Genomic DNA, 18,098 nt, shown 5'->3' with positions numbered 1-18,098 from the left:
TTATCATCCCAATGCCCCCTCCCCTCCGCCACATCCTCGCTATTCTCATGACTCCATAAACCCCACCCATCCTTAGCTCTTCACTCCCGCACTCCATATTATTCCCCCCCCCATCCTCAGTCTCATCATTGCAAACCCCACCCCCCATCCTCAGTCTCATCATTGCAACCCCCCCCCCGCACCTCATCCTCCTCCTCCTCATCATCATAATTGAACCCCCCATCCTCAGTCTCCTCATCATTCCACCCTCATCATCATCATCATCATCATTGCACCCCCCCCCCACCCCATCCTCAGTCTCCTCATCATTCCACCCTCCTCCTCCTCCTCCTCATCATTGCACCCCCCCACACCCCATCCTCAGTCTCCTCATCATTCCACCCTCCTCGTCCTCATCATTGCACCCCCCCACACACCCCATCCTCAGTCTTCTCATCATTGCACGCCCCCCAGCTTCCCCTCCTCCTCCTCATTATAATTCCATCCCCCCCCCCCAACATTCCATCCTCAGTCTCCTCATCATTCCACCCTCCTCCTCATGATCATCATTGCAACCCCCCCCACACACACACCCCATCCTCAGTCTCCTCCTCATTCCACCCTCCTCCTCATCATTGCACCCCACAGCATCCCCTCCTCCTCATCATCATCGCATTCCCCCCACCCCATCCTCAGTCTCCTCATCATTGCAACCCCCCCCCCCCCCCAGCCCCATCCTCAGTCTCCTCATCAGGGGCGTAGCTAAAGTCTTGTGGGCCCCGATGCAAGGTGTCAACCGCCCCCCCCCCCCATATCTTTTCCCACCACCAACCCACCAACAGCCGGCTAACTGTGGGATTCACCCCCAGTACAATAAAACCACAAACTCACCATGTACACATATATGTCACCATAAACATACACAAAGAGGAAAAAATCTTTGTAACAAATATTTTTTTAAATATTTAATCAGTCCCCTACCCCCTTAATCAGTCCCATGTCCCCCTTCACCAGTCCCCTGTCCCCCTTAATCAGATGCAGTATAGCTCCCCACATTAGGTGCAGTATAGCTCTCCACATTAGGTGCAGTATAGCTCTCCACATTAGGTGCAGTATAGCTCCCCACATTAGGTGCAGTACAGTTCGCCAACATTAGGTGCAGTACAGTTCCCCCACATTAGGTGCAGTATAGCTCCCTAACTAGGTGCAGTATAGTTTCCCCACACTAGGTGCAGTATAGTTTCCCCACACTAGGTGCAGTATAGTTCCCCACACTAGGTGCAGTATAGCTCCCCACACTAGGTGCAGTATAGCTCTCCACACTAGGTGCACTATAGCTCTCCACATTAGGTGCACTATAGCTCTCCACATTAGGTGCACTATAGCTCTCCACATTAGGTGCACTATAGCTCTCCACATTAGGTGCAGTACAGTTCCCCCACATTAGGTGCAGTACAGTTCCCCCACATTAGGTGCAGTACAGTTCCCCCACATTAGGTGCAGTACAGTTCCCCCACATTAGGTGCAGTACAGTTCCCCCACATTAGGTGCAGTACAGTTCCCCCACATTAGGTGCAGTACAGTTCCCCCACATTAGGTGCAGTACAGTTCCCCCACATTAGGTGCAGTACAGTTCCCCCACATTAGGTGCAGTACAGTTCCCCCACATTAGGTGCAGTACAGTTCCCCCACATTAAGTGCAGTATAGTTCCCCCACATTAGGTGCAGTATAGTTCCCCCACATTAGGTGCAGTATAGTTCCCCCACATTAGGTGCAGTATAGTTCCCCCACATTAGGTGCAGTATAGTTCCCCCACATTAGGTGCAGTATAGTTCCCCCACATTAGGTGCAGTATAGTTCCCCCACATTAGATAGGCAGTATGGTTCCCCCACATTAGATAGGCAGTATGGTTCCCCCACATTAGATAGGCAGTATGGTTCCCCCACATTAGATAGGCAGTATGGTCCCCCCACATTAGATAGGCAGTATGGTTCCCCCACATTAGATAGGCAGTATGGTTCCCCCACATTAGATAGGCAGTATAGTTCCCCACATTAGGTGCAGTATAGTTCCTCACATTAGATAGGCAGTATAGTTCTCCCACATTAGGTGCAGTATAGTTCCCCCACATTAGGTGCAGTATAGTTCCCCCACATAAGGTGCAGTATAGTTCCCCCACATTAGGTGCAGTATAGTTCCCCCACATTAGTTGCAGGATAGTTCCCCCACATTAGGTGCAGTATAGTTCCCCCACATTAGGTGCAGTATAGTTCCCCTACATTAGGTGCAGTATAGTTCCCCTACATTAGATAGGCAGTATAGTTCCCCCACATTAGATAGGCAGTATGGTTCCCCCACATTAGATAGGCAGTATGGTTCCCCCACATTAGATAGGCAGTATGGTTCCCCCACATTAGATAGGCAGTATGGTTCCCCCACATTAGATAGGCAGTATAGTTCCCCACATTAGGTGCAGTATAGTTCCTCACATTAGATAGGCAGTATAGTTCTCCCACATTAGGTGCAGTATAGTTCTCCCACATTAGGTGCAGTATAGTTCCCCCACATTAGGTGCAGTATAGTTCCCCCACATTAGGTGCAGTATAGTTCCCCCACATTAGGCGCAGTATAGTTCCCCCACATTAGGCGCAGTATAGTTCCCCCACATTAGGCGCAGTATAGTTCCCCCACATTAGGCGCAGTATAGTTCCCCCACATTAGGTGCAGTATAGTTCCCCCACATTAGGTGCAGTATAGTTCCCCCACATTAGGTGCAGCATAGTTCCCCCACATTAGGTGCAGTATAGTTCCCCCACATTAGGTGCAGTATAGTTCCCCCCACATTAGGTGCAGTATAGTTCCCCCCACATTAGGTGCAATATAATTCCCCCCACATTAGGTGCAGTATAGTTCCCCACATTAGATAGGCAGACAGCCATAGCCCCCCCCACATTAGCACAGGCCCCCCCAACATTAGCATAGGTCCCCCCACACAGATTGACACACACACACACAGACAGACGCACACATATACATACACATAGACCGGTGTTTCCCAACCAGGGTGCCTCCAGCAGTTGCAAAACTAAAACTCCCAGCATGCCCAGAGAGCCTTTGGCTGTCTGGGCATGCTGGGAGTTGTAGTTTTGCAACAGCTGGAGGCACCTGGGTTGGCAAACACTGCCCTAGGGCCTAACCCAGTGTTTCCCAACCAGGGAGCCTCCAGCTGTTGCAATAGTACAACTGCCAGCATGCCCGGAGAGCCTTTGGCTGTCTGGGCATGCTGGGAGTTGTAGTTTTGCAACAGCTAGAGGCTCCCTGGTTGGGAAACACTGGGTTAGGCCCTAGGGCAGTGTTTGCCAACAGCCAAAGGCTCTCCGGGCATGCTGGCAGTTGTAGTATTGCAACAGCTGGAGGCTCCCATACACCCCCCCCCCCCCCCCAATACACACACATACATACATATACACTTACCCTCCCGGCCCGTGCCTTGCTCCTTCTCCCTGGCGGCGGCTGTGAGTGACGTCACCGTCGGCGTCCCGTGCGGGTCGCAGACGAAATGAAGATTTGCGACCGGGACCTTGCAGCAGAGGAACAAGGTAATGTCAGACAGCGGAGCGGGCATGACCGGGGAGGGGAGGGTAGAGGGGGGGGGACATTGTTATCGGCGGGGTTGACTCTCGCCGGGGGGAGTTGCTATTGGCAACTTAGCTTACCTTACCATGCGCGCGCGTCTTCTTCCTCGCTGCTCCGCTCTGCTGTTGCTATGGGCGCACGCACGGGACGTCAGTGACGTCCCTGCGTGCCCTATCTCCCAGCGGCCCCTGCGTTTTTAAAGTTAACGCGGGGGGCCGCCGCAGAGGGGTAACGAGACATCTTTGTGTCCCGAAAAGATCTTTCGGGACACAGGGATGTCCAGAATGTGACGGCGGACCCTGCGGGCTGCTTAGTGGCGGCGGTGCCGGCCATCATATGATTGTGGCAAGGAGGCCCGCGCCGTTTGCAGGTAATAGTGCTGGCAGCGGTGGGCCCGGGCCGCGCCCGAGGTCTCTGCCTGTTGCTGCAGCATGTAGCGTAGTGTAGTGGCAGGGAGGGGGGCCGCTCCTCGGCGGCCTTTTTGGCGGCTGGCTGGGCCTATTTTACTGTAGGGGCCTGGAGCTGCAGCTCCATCAGCCCCTACATTAATCCGGCCCTGGCGCTAGAGGTAAGTAAAGGTTTGTTTTTTTTATAACGCAGACAGCTTGGTTAAATTTACAAAAAAAATATATATATGTTTTTAGCTGGATAACCCCTTGAAAGAGGCACTGTCAGATTCAAAAAACTTTTTATATGGTGTACATCTTGTCACAACATTAACCTCTCTAATATACTTCATAGGAAAATTGTAATTCCTTTTTATAGAAATCAGTAGAGATAACTCTGTCTGGCTGCAGCATCATCTCTGTCCCAGCTGAATCACAGGCTGAGACAAAATCCAGTAAGTGAGGGTGGGACTAGCACTACTTTGTGCTCACTCCTGTTCTATCAGACTCCTGTCTGAACACAGGGAGCAGAGGGTTACAAAGCAGCCTGCAGTGATTGGATGAAGAGACCCAGCACAGCAGACTTAGGGAGGAAGATAAGTCATGCTGAGTGAGGGCAGACATGCCCCCTCCAAAGCACAGAATGAAAAACTAAGTAAGCAACTAAAAGGTGAGAGAAATATAGGTGCTAGACACAAAATCATATGTACATGATAAGAATTAGGTACTGAATAACATAACTTTTTTGTGGTATATGACAGGTAAACTTTATGAAAAACGTACATGCAAATGCATCAAAAAAAAAAATACTACCATTTTATTTTGTAAAAACGGTGACAGAAATGGTGGTCGGGGGGTCACTATATTTCCCCAAGGTACCTGTCATATGTAGCTATAAAGTTTCAGAAAAGCATATCTAATCCATGGCTGAAATATGAGAAATCAATAAATAATTCAAAACCCACGCCTAGATTTTTATGGGATGAAAGGCAGGTTGGTAGTGAGGCTTTTTACCCCCTTCCTGGGCCAGTCCAGTTTTGCAGTGTGGCCTAACTCAGCATAGGTGCTGAACACAGCAAGTTACTGGGGTTTAAAAAAAAGGTGTTACTCAGTCTGCAAGCTGAGGCTGTGAGGAACCCACACCACTGATGAGAGTTTCTATCTGTAGGTTTGCAACATTAAAAAGCAAACATTGTGACATGTGTGAGTAACACATCTGTTGTCTACTTTGTTGGGTGGCTGGTAGTAAGCCACCTGTATAGACGTTTACTGCATAGTCAGTGCTAGACAACCAAGATTTATTTTGTTTGTTAACAAATAAAAAGCGGAGAAGCCCTGTTTAAACATGCCTTCCATGACAATGTTTATGACTTCTATTTGTCTGGCTCTATGGTGCTAATGCCCTACAGTGTATACAGCATATACTGTATGTACAGCTATATAAAAATAAGGGCGGACATTTCACATATTTACAGGTTCAATGTTTCTGGACTCTGGAATTGGGATTTCCATGGCAGAAACATCTGCTGTGGAATTTCCGCCGTGTGCACAGTTCAGCAGAATTCCATCTAAATGAATAGAACTCTGCTGCATCAGAATTTTCGATTTCCGCTTGGAAATTTTGCCACATGAACATGGCCGGAGGCTTCCCTTATATCATGTTTTTCCCTTATGTCTAACGTTTACATCGGGAAAGCTCCTTATGTACGTGCTAAGCATCTCTGTACAGGTTTATTGTTGGACAAAACCAAGAGTGTTTTTCTAGACAGTATGTGTTGGTATACCACAGAAATGAGAGAATGTAATAATGTAGTAGTGTTGCTCACGAATAGTCGCAATGCGAATTTTATTTGCGAATATAGCACTATATATTTGCAATACGAATATTCGTTTTTTTTTTTTTTTTTTTTCACAGTACACATCACAGTGATCACCCCCTCTCTGCTTCCAGCTTGTGGTGTAAAGAAGGCTCTAATACTAGTGTGTGAGACCGCTGGGCGAATTTTCGCATATGCGAAAATTAGCATATGCTAATTTTCGCTTGCGCAAATTTTCGTGTATGCGAAAATAAATCGTGAATATTACGAATATGCGAATTTAGGGAATATATGACAAATATTCGTCCATATATTCGCGAAATATCGCGAATTTGAATATGGCCTATGCCGCTCAACACTATAATGTAGCACACTAAACAATATTATACACTGGAATCATGTTTAAAAAAAAAAAAAGGATCCATTAAAGGGGTATTCCACTGGAAATTTTTTTTTTTTTTTTAATCAACTAATATAGATAAAAGTAAGAAAGATCTGCTGGAAGCTGTAAATCATGGGAGTTGTAGTTTTGCAACAACTGGAGGCACCCTGGTTGGAAAACACTGAAATAGACAGATATTTACAAGAGCTTCTTCAGGGTCCTGTACAGTACACGATATGTCCTAAAAAAAAAAGTAAAATGGAGCCGCCTTTCCTTGGTATCCAAAGGAGCAGCTAACATGGCATAGGTTAAAATTAGTACAGAACATGTAATACCTCCCTGTACTGTAGGGGGCGCTACCAGACAGGAATTCAGTGCATGTACTTTAGGAATACAGGAAATGCCCGTTCTGATTGGTCGGTTCTTCCAGCCATTGACACGTTTTGCAGATTCCATAGCATTGTATGTTGAGTCTGGTTTCAAGTTACAATGGTCCAGAAAAGACCATTGTAACTTAAAACTATTGTATGTTGAGGCCATTGTAAGTGGAGGGATCACTGTATTTTGTTGCCACCATTCTTGGAGCAACATTAGAGGAAATGAGCTAAATACATAGTAGGGCACATAATGCAGCCAAAATACAGTGTGTGGACACATAACGGTCAAGCTGTTGACCAAATGTTTGTTCAATCGGTTTGCATCTAGCACTGTCTGGAGGGGGAGTGAATATTGGTCTGTATATAGCGTTTCTTGCTTAGTCTGCCTCATGGTCCTGGTCTGGTTAGCAGTACATTTCTCTGAGTTCCGGGACACCCATCCGGATACACGAGCAGGAACGTGATGCAGTAAATTCAACACCATTGATATGAGATACTTTACAGAAGTCAGCCCCCTGCCTCAGTTATACCCCTGAGAACACCCTGCTTCAGTGAGTACATTGAGGGACAATTATCAATGTTTGCTTATGTATTTCTTTTTCTTAGTAATTTTTTCCTTACTTTCTTTTTGCTTATGTGTGACTTATTTATCAACTGGTTTCAGCCTGTTGATAATTTTCTTTTCACGTAAGCAATTTTTTACTTTGGTAGGGTCTTTTCCAGCTCCATGTTTTAGCTGGAGTAAATTTAGTAAATTTTTAACCTTGTTGCGACTTTTTTTTTGCGCAGTTGCGACTTTCCCAGTTGATAAATACCCGACTAAAGCAAATCTATTTTTGGAAAATTTACTGCGTAAGCAAGTTTGAATTTTCTTGCTTTTCTTGCTCTTCATGCAAATTGTCGCACGAAAACACACGTAGTCGCAAGTTGCGACAATTTTGTGACAATTCTAGTAAAGAAAACCTGACTAAACCCGTTGATAAATGTCCATCATTGTGATTGCACTAGAGGGTCACATGTCTTATTCACATATACGGAATCAAGGCGCAAGTCAGGCTACGATCTGATCAGGGGCCAATTCATGTCTTGGGGTAGACCTGACCACTGAATGCAAACTCCTAAAGAAAGTCAAAAAGTGTATAAAGCTACTGCTACATTGCAACAGACACCTCTCCTATGCATGTTACTTTAACTCTTGCAGTGCTGACAGCCTGCTACTGTGTGAAACACACTGTTCACTGCTGTTACATTTGAAAGTTTTGCAAGTAAAATTTCCTTGCACTTTCTCCACTTCTCCCTGTGTCTGCTTTACTGCACACACCATAACACCAAGGGCATCCTGACTAACACCACAAGTACACAGGAGGAGCCTGAAGGATTGCCACCAACACGTGCAGCCCTCTACTGACAAAGCTGTGCGCACCTAGGGCCGGGTTACATGAGACTGCCACAACACTCGCAGCACTGTTCACATAACTATTCTTTTTCCTGGGCATATCTTTCTGCCATGTGCACAGTGCAGCAGATTCCTATGGAAATTAATGGGACTGCAATGGAATTTTCAGTTGAAATATACTCACAAAATTCTGCCATGTAAACATAGCCTTTATATAGCTATATCGAGAGAAAAGCAACACTTTGAGGGTTGTTTACTAATGTGTTTGCAAATTTTTTTTTTGTCAGGTTTTGCAGCTAAATTTAGGCACGCGTCATGTGCGCCCAAAAAAAAAAAAAAAAAACTTCAAACATGACCATCAATCCATTTAAAAAAAAAAGACATATTTATTAAGGTTTCCACGTAAAATATGGAGGATTAGAGCTCTGGAAACCTGACAGTTTTGAACTGTTAAAAAAAAAAAGATAACATTTGTAAATACCCTGGAAAAATACCTGTCTGGAAAAAAAACACAGAAAACTATACTCCACTCTTAGTAAATCAACCCCTTTATTTTTATAGCATGGAAAATTTAAAAAGTGCCAGGTCCTTAAGACCTAAAATAGGCCTGGCCATTAAAGGGGTACTCCCGTGGAAAACTATTTTTTTTTTTTTTTAAATCAACTGGTGCCAGAAAGTTAAACAGATTTGTAAATACCTTTTATTAAAACATCTTAATCCTTCCAGTACTTTTTAGGGGCTGTATACTAAAGAGAAATCCAAAAAAGAAATGCATTTCCTCTAATGTCATGACCTCTGCTGTCCATTTGTCATGACCTCTGCTGACATCAGAGGAAATGTATTTCTTTTTTGGATTTCTCTTTAGTATACATCCCCTAAAAAGTACTGGAAGGATTAAAGGGTACCTCTCATCAAATAAACTTTTGATATATTTTAGATTAATGAATGTTGAATAACTTTCCAATAGCATGTTAATGAAAAATATGCTTCTTTCTATTGTATTTTTCCCGATCAGTCCTGTCAGCAAGCATTTCTGACTCATGCTGGAGTCCTAAACACTCAGAGCTGCCAGCCTGCTTTGTTCACAGCCAAACAGGCTGTGAACAAAGCAGGCTGGCAGCTCTGAGTGTTCTCCTTTGTGAACAAAGCAGACTGGCAGCTTGTAGTGTTTAGGACTTCAGCATGAGTCTGAAATGCTTGCTGCCAGGACTGGTAGGGAGACCCCTAGTGGTCATTTCTTCAAAGTGGAAAATTAAATAGAAAGAAGCATATTTTTTAATAACATGCAATTGTAAAGTTATTCTGCATACATTAATCTATAATATATCAAAAGTTTTTTTGATGAGAGGTACCCTTTAAGATTTTTTAATAGAAGTGATTTACAAATCTGTTTAACTTTCTGGCACCAGTTGATTTAAAAAAAAAAAAAAAAAAAAAAAGTTTTCCACGGGAGTACCCCTTAACCCCTTTAGGACCAAGGGCGTACAGGTATGCCTTTGCTCCCTGGTACTAAAGGACCAAGGGCGTACCTGTACGCCCGTGGGAATTTCGGTCCCTGCCGCACGCCGGGCGGGGATCGGACGGGGGTGACTGCTGATATCTATCAGCAGGCACCCCGCACAAATGCCCAGGGGGGGTCATCAGACTACCCATGTTGGCGATCGCCGCAAATCGCAGGTGAATTCACACTTGCGATTTGCGGCTATTCCGGGTCATATGGGTCAATGGTGACCCGGAATATAACGGGGATCGCGGTTGTCCATGACACCCATGATTCCCCTGAAGGCATAGGAGTGAGGTGGCAGGGGTGCCACCCCTCCTATCCCTGCTATTGGTGGTCTAGACACGACCACTAATAGCAGATCGGGGGCGGGGGGCTTTACTTTCGGTCTCCCCGTTCTGCCCACTCACAATAGGCCGGGCAGAACGGGGAACCGACAGAGGACCGGCGCCGATGTCCACTTACCCCGCGGGCGAGGCTGCGGGCGACCATCGGTGGAGGAGATTGGAGTCCGGCGATATCGTGCGGCTGGCTCCCTGGATCCGACGGAAGCCGGTAAGTTGCCTAGCAACATCTGGAGGGTACAGTTTGAGACCACTATACAGTGGTCTCTAAACTGTAACCCTCCAGATGTTGCAAAACTACAACTCCCCGCATGCCCAGACAGCTGTTAGGGCATGCAGGGATTTGTAGTTTTGCAACAGGTGGAGGGCCCCAGTTTAGAGATCACTGGCAGTGATCTCTAACTGTGGCCCTCCAGATGTTGCAAAACTGCAACTCCTAGCATGCCCAAACAGCAGTTTGCTGTCAGGGCATGCTGGGATTTGTAGTTTTGCAACAGCTGGAGGTCTACAGTTTGGAGATCTCTAAATTGTAGCCCTCCAGATGTTGCAAAACTGAAAATCCCAGCATGCCCACACAGCAAACAGCTGTCTCGGCATGCTGGGAGTTATAGTTGTGTACCTCCAGCCGTTTCAAAACTACAACTACAACTCCCAGACAGTGCATGCTGGGAGTTGTAGTTTTGCAACAGCTGGAGGCACACTGGTTGGTAAATACTGAGTTAAGTAACAGAACCTAACTGAAGGTTTTCCAACCAGTGTGCCTCCAGCTGTTGCAAAACTACAACTCCCAGCATGCACTGTCTGGGATTTGGAGTTGTAGTTTTGAAACAGCTGGAAGTTTGCCCCCCCCCCCCCATCCTCATGTGAATGTACAGGGTACATTCACACAGGTAGGTTTACAGTAAGTTTCCTTCTTCAAGTATGAGCTGCGGCAAATTTTTCGCCGCAGCGCATACTCCTAGCGGTAAGCTCACTGTAAACCACCGCCAGTGTGAATGTACCCTAAAAACACTACACTACACTAACACATAATAAAGGGTAAAACACAACATATACACCCCCTTACACTGTCCCCCCAATAAAAATGAAAAACGTATTGTATGGCAGTGTTTCTAAAACGGAGCCTCCAGCTGTTGCAAAACAACAACTCCCAGCATTTTCGGACAGCCACTGACTGTCCAGGTATGCTGGGAGATTAGCAACAGCTGGAGGCACCCTGTTTGGGAATCACTGGCGTAGAATACCCCTATGTCCACCCCTATGCAATCCCTAATTTAGTCCTCTAATGTGCATGGCGCTCTCTCAATTGGGAGCCCAGTCGTATTTCAAGGAAACAGTTTAGGGCCACATATGGGGTATTTTCGTACTTGGGAGAAATTACACTACAAATTTTGGGGGGCTTTTTCTCCTTTTACCCCTTAGGAAAAAGAAAAATTGGGGTCTACGCCAGCCTGTTAGTGTAAAGAAAATTTTTTTCACACTAACATGCTGGTATTGTCCTTTACTTTTTATTTTCACAAGAGGTAAAAGGAAAAAAAGACCCCCAAAATTTGTAACGCAATTTCTCCTGAGTACGGAAATACCCCATATGTGGGCGTAAAATGCTCTGCAAGCACACAACATGGCTCAGGAGTGAGAGCACACCATGTACATTTGAGGCCTAAATTTGAGGCCTAAAATCAGGTGGCTGATTTTACAGTGGTTCTGACATAAATGGCAAAAAATAAATACCCACATATGACCCCATTTTGCAAACTGCGCCCCTCATGTAATGTAATAAGGGGTGCAGTGAGCATTTACGCCCCACAGGGGTCTGACAGATTTTTGGAACAGTGATCCGTGAAAATGAAAATTTAAATTTTTCATTTGCACAGCCCACTGTTCCAAAGATCTGTCAAACGCCAGTGGGGTGTAAATGCTCACTGCACCCCTTATTAAATTCTGTGAGGGGTGTAGTTTCCAAAATGGGGTCACATGTGGGGGGGGGGTCCACTGTTCTGGCACCACGGGGGGCTTTGTAAACACACATGGCCCCTGACTTCCATTCCAAACAAATTCCCTTTTCAAAAGCTTAATGGCGCTCATTCTCTTCTGAGCATTGTAGTGCGCCAGCAGAGCACTTGACGTCCACACATGGGGTATTTCCATACTCCCCCCCCCCCTTACTGCTACAAATTTTGGGGGTAATTTTCTCCTTGTAAAAATGTAAAATTTGGCGGAAAAAACAGCATTTTAGTGAAAAAAAATTTTTTTTTCATTTACACATCCAACTTTAACAAAAAGTTGTGAAATACCTGTGAGGTGTTAAGGCTCCCTGTACCCCTCGTTACATTTCTTGAGGGGTGTAGTTTCCAAAATAGTATGCCATGTGTTTTTTTTTTTTTTTTTTTTTTGCTGTTCTGGCACCATAGGGGCTTCCTAAATGTGACATGCCCCCCAAAAAACATTTCAGAAAAACTCACTCTCCAAAATCCCACTGTCGCTCCCTCCCTTCTGAGCCCTCTACTGTGCCCGCCGAACACTTGACATACACATGAGGTATTTTCTTACTCGATAGAAATTGGGTTACAAATTTTGAGAGGATCTTTTTCCTTTTACCTCTTGTAAAAATTCAAAAACTGGGTCTACAAGAACATGCAAGTGTAAAAAATGAAGATTTTGAATTTTCTCCTTCACTTTGCTGCTATTCCTGTGAAACACCTAAAGGGTTAACACACTTAGTGAATGTCATTTTGAATACTTTGAGGGGTGCCGTTTTTATAATGGGGTCATTTGTGGGGTATTTCTAATATGAAGGCCCTTCAAATCCACTTCAAACCTGAACTGGTCCATGAAAAATTCCGATTTTGAAAATTTGGTGAAAAATTGGAAAATTGCTGCTGAACTTTGAAGCCCTCTGATGTCTTCCAAAAGTAAAAACATGTCAGCTTTATGATGCAAACATAAATTAGACATATTGTATATGTGAATCAAAATATAATTTATTTAGAATGTTTATTTCCCTTACAAGCAGAGAGCTTCAAAGTTAGAAAAATGCTAAATTTAAAATTTTTTCATCAAATTTTGGAATTTTTCACTAAGAAATGGTGCAAGTATCGACAAAATTTTACCAATAACATAAAGTAGAATATGTCATGAAAAAACTATCTCGGAATCAGAATGATAGGTAAAAGCATCCCAGAGTTATTAATGCTTAAAGTGAAAGTGGTCATGTGCAAAAACGCTCTGGTCCTACAGTGAAAATTGGCCTGGTCCTTAAGGGGTTAAAGGAAAACTGTCACATATTTTCTCCCGCACTATCCACAGGTATTGGTGGATAGTGCGGGAGACGCTGACTAAAACGAGCCCTACCTTGGTCTGATCCGCGCCGCTGTTCGCCCGCAATTATAGTTTTAATCTCTGTGTATATCCTGCTGTAACTGGCAAAGGCGGGGCTTCTGCGGGCTAACGGACACTGACGTCAGCGCCGCTCGCGCCGCTCATGAATATTCATCCCCCCCTCTGGTTAGGAGCGGCGAAGAGAGGGAGAACAGGAGGGATGAATATTCAAAGCCCAGCCTTTGCCAGTTACAGCAGGATATACACAGAGATTAAAACTACAATTGCGGGCAAACGGCGGCGCGGATCAGACCAAGGTAGGGCTCGTTTTAATCAGCATCTCCCGCACTATCCACCAATACCTGTGGATAGTGCGGGAGAAAATATGCGACAGTTTTCCTTTAAGGGTTAAAAAAAAAACATTTGCAAGGTACCCTAAAAAGCCAGTAACATTCTGAAAGGAAATCTGTTTAATAACAGTTTTTGGTACATATTTACAGATAAACAGAATATAACAGTGTTCTTATTAGCATGTGTGAAGCTTTTATTGACTTTGTAGTGTCATGTAACCTATCATGGCTGATCAGTGTATTTATAAAGGTTTTATAACCTGTAAACCATCTTCCCAATATTGTGCAGGTTCCCCTTGTGTCATCAAAACTGTGTTAAATGTGTCCTGTGGTACCTGGCACTAGATGTAAGCAGCAGATCATGTCCTGTAAGGTGGGGCCTCCATGGATTAGACTTGTTTTTCCAGTGCAACCTACTGATGCTCAATCAGTTTAACACCTTTCAATTTAACACCTTTAAAGGAGTAGTCTACTGAAAAGTAACTTCATTCTGTTGTGCCCGGGCTGCAAAAACAAAAAAAACTAACACCTTCTTCCGTTCCCCTGTAGCGCTGCTACAGTTGTTCGGTCCTCCGTTCCAGTCTTCTTCCATGTGCACTGATCATCACCCTACGCTTAGCTTATCACCGGCCAAGGCGGGACATTGATCAGTGTTTTCGGTGATCCATTGCTACAACCTATCATGGATGGCTGCAGGACAGGAGTGCCAATCGGACAGTGAGGAGGCAGGTAAGGGACTCCGGCCATTTTCTCAGCATCCCTGAGTTACTGGAAACCAATTTTCAGGACATTTAGACGCTGCAATCAACTTTGATAGCAGTGTCTATAGGGTTAATGCCAGACATATGCCCAATCGACGATTAGGCATTAGCCACGGGTCCCAACCGGCTATGACATGCGCTTCATAGTTAAGGAGGGGGCGCAGGGTGTAAATTTATGCCCTACTTTCTTGAGGTTTAAAAGAGGCCTGAAGAAAAAAACGAAATGATCCAGCACTGATGAAATTCCCAGCTTTATGTGCTCCTATACGAGAGCACAAGAGATTTCCTACAGCTGTATGAGATGGACGGACATCTTGGTGTCTCCTCGATATCAGAGTTTATAGAGTCCATAAGCCACGAGTGCAGCACATCCAGCAATTCCCACAGGGACAAATGGGGACTCCTTGGATTTCTTAATCAGCTTTGATGTCTGAGCTCAAAACGCGTCGAGTTCACAGACCTTCTAAAGTGTGTGTTGCCATGCTGTTTTTAAAGAGGATTGAATAAAGCTGGGAATTTCGTCAGTGCTGGGTCATTATGTTTTTTCTTCATTGTTGAACACACTGAGCCGAGAGTGAGGATCCGTGCACGATTCTATGTGGGTGAGCTGGACTTTCACTTATTATCTTAAAAGAGGCCTCCATTCTTAAGCAATACAGCTGCCACAAAGGTGTGTAAGTTGTCTCCAGCAAGTATGTGGTACAAGTCAAAGCAACATCCATGTGCTTGCCAAGACCCAAGATTTTCCAGCAGATCATTGCCAAAAGCATTATGGTGCCTTAACAAACTTTGCCCCATGCATCATGTATCCTGAACAATCTCTTCACCAGGTAAGTGATGTACATGAACATGGCCATCGACCCAATGTAAAAAAAAAAAAAAAAAAAAAAAAAAAGATTAGTCAAAAGGCAATCTTCTTCTATTGCTCCATGGTCTGTTCTGAACAGTTCTTATTAGTAATGGACATAGGTTAGCATTGATACTCGACTGGCATGTGGTTATGCAGCCCAATTTCTCCCTCATCAAAGTCACTTAGATCCTTGTGCAGACTTCTTCTTCCTGGAGTAAAAGCATTAAAGGTATTGTCTGGGGAGCAAAAAAGATAGTACCTGTTTTGCTCTCTGACATTCAACTTCCATCCTCGGGCATCTAAGACATATACCTCCCAAGACACATGGGAGAACGTACCAATTCGCGAAACTAGGCCTGCATGTGATCTACAATAGATAATACCTTTTTAACTTCAATAACTAACTGCTCGCTTGTTGGTGAATATATCCTGCCTGTTGATCAAAGCAATTTGGAACAAGGCCTGGTCATCAGTGCTTGACTAGCCTGGGTGAGAGTATTTTACTGCCAACCTTGTCAGGATTTTCTTGTGCAATGGCAGACAACCAGTTTTGGTGCTTGGGGAAACAGAAAGGCAAGCTCTGGTGAGCAAAACAGCCCAGAACTGGATCACTAAACAGTGGAAAACCATTACCTGGTTAGAAGAGCATTCATTTTTAACATAAATTTGTTTTTCCTTAGTCCTAACAGCAGCACAAGTGGGGTGTTTCTGCCCCTGTGAAGCTGGCAGGATGATGGAATTTTTAATTACGCCCAAGTAATTAAATAAATTAGGCCCCCTATATATGGCCCTTTTAGGACAAAGGGAAAACAAATTTACGTTAAAAATTAACGCCTTCCTGTTGTCCTAACCAGCAGCACAAGTGGGGACTTAGCAAGGAATAACACAAAATAGGGAGGGACGGAGGAAGAGCGCACTTAGGATGGATTTCCCAATGGCCAACTCTACCAAACATCTGGCATTAAAGGGGTATTCCAGGCAAAAACTTTTTTTTATATATCAACTGGCTCCGGAAAGTTAAACAGATTTGTATATTACTTCTATTAAAAAATCCTAATCCTTCCAATAGTTATTAGCTTCTGAAGTTTTCTGTCTAACTGCTCAATGATGATGTCACGTCCCGGGAGCTGTGCATGATGGGAAAAAATACCCTTAAGAGCTGGACAGCTCCCGGGACGTGAGTCATCAGAAAGCAGTTAGACAGAAAACAGAAACTCAACTTCAGAAGCTAATAACTATTGGAAGGATTAAGATTTTTTAATAGAAGTAATTTACAAATTTGTTTAACTTTCCGGAGCCAGTTGATATATAAAAAGTTTTGGCCTGGAATACCCCTTTAACCCTGTAATTATTAATAAACGTATTCATGCTCCAGGAGGAAGCAGCGCAAATTTGTTCCAGAGGAACAGCTTTCCTCTCCGCAAAAGAGGTAGCAACTGCCCGGCTAGAATGGGCAGTAACAAAAAGGAAGGAGGAGTTAAATCCTGGGCTACAAAATTTTCCCTGATTGCCTCCTTGACCCATCTACTCAGACAGGGTTAAGAGGCTTTAAGTCCTTTGTTCTTCCCTGAAAAAGCCACTAAAAGGTTCTCAGATCTTCTGAATTCTCCAGTTCTTGTAATATAAATTCTGAGGGCTCTAGAAATGTCCAAGGTATGATCTGCAACTTCCTTGGGAGAGGACGGGTTAGGACACAAAACTGGTAAAGAGATGACTTGATTGATATTTGGGAAAGTTGGAACTTTGGGAACAAAAAGGTAGGTAAGTATCTCAACAGGACTGGAGAAAAAAAGTGTAAAGGCTCAAAAGCCAAAAGGGCCTGAAGCTCGACAATCCTTTTGGCTGAGGTTATGGCCAATAAAAAAGTGACTTTAAGGGATAAATACCTAAAGTCAACCTCCTCCAAGGGTTCAAAGGGGGAAAGAGCATAACCCCTTAAGAACAATAGACAAATCCCATTGGGGAATAGGTTTGAGAACACTAGGCTTAAGTCTTTCATCTCCTTTCAGGAACCTTCTGATTAGGGGGTCTTGAGACAAAGATCTGCCTGGAGGATGAAGGAATTGAAGTAATGCAGAAAGAGGAGGATCTGAGGCTACAACCTCTTTCATAGTGCACCATTGAAGGAAAATCCGATTTATCCTAGAATAAGCCTTGTTGTTTGACTTTGCTCTAGAGTGTGGAATAGTTCTCAAGACCGAAGAAAGCCCACTACCTAGTAGGGTTCTGTCAATCACCAGGCTGTCAGATTGAGTCTCCTCAGATCTAGGCCAGAGCCTGTGTTGTGATACACAAGGTTCTGCACAGGGGGAAGCCTCCAATAACACCCTTGACTTGTCCGCATGAGCTAGGTGAACCAGGACCTCTTCGGCCAAAATGGCATGATGGCAATCACTCAGGCCTGGTCTTGCCTGACTTTCACTAATACCCTCGGTATCATGGAAAGTGGAGGGAATATATAGGTCAGAATAAATAGGTCAGCAAAACCTGCTCACCTTGGCGTTTAGACGAGTTGCCATGATTTCGATCTCTGGCACACCCCACCATACAGTTATCTTCTTGAAGATGCCCTTGTTCAGGCACCATTTGCCTTGGACTGGTTGAGAGCCAGACGAACCGCACTCAGCTCTCTCATGTTGAAAGAGAGAAATCTCTCCTGAGGAGTCCAAGTACCCTGTACAGGATTTCCTCTAGATGGGTTCCCCAGCCTAGAAGGGAGGAGTCTGTGGTCAATGTGATCCAACAAGGTTGAATCAAGGACTTTCCATCTGTCAGATTCGTCCACCATCTGAGAGATGCACGGACTTCGGCAGACAGAGAGTACTTCCTGTCCAATCCTCTGGGGTTGCGATTCCAGGCATTCAAGACCTGATCTTGAAGTGGTCGGAGATGCCATAGGGCCCAGGGAACTGCCTCCGCAGACGCTGACATGTGACCCAACATCTTCATCAGGGTTCTGATGGAAACCCTTCGAGGGACCATCAAAAACTCGGCGGCTC

The sequence above is a fragment of the Hyla sarda genome, chromosome 9 (genome assembly GCF_029499605.1).
Source record: "Hyla sarda isolate aHylSar1 chromosome 9, aHylSar1.hap1, whole genome shotgun sequence".
NCBI lineage: Eukaryota > Metazoa > Chordata > Amphibia > Anura > Hylidae > Hyla > Hyla sarda.
The sequence above is the reverse complement of the archived record's forward strand: the minus strand, read 5'-3'. Positions refer to the sequence as shown.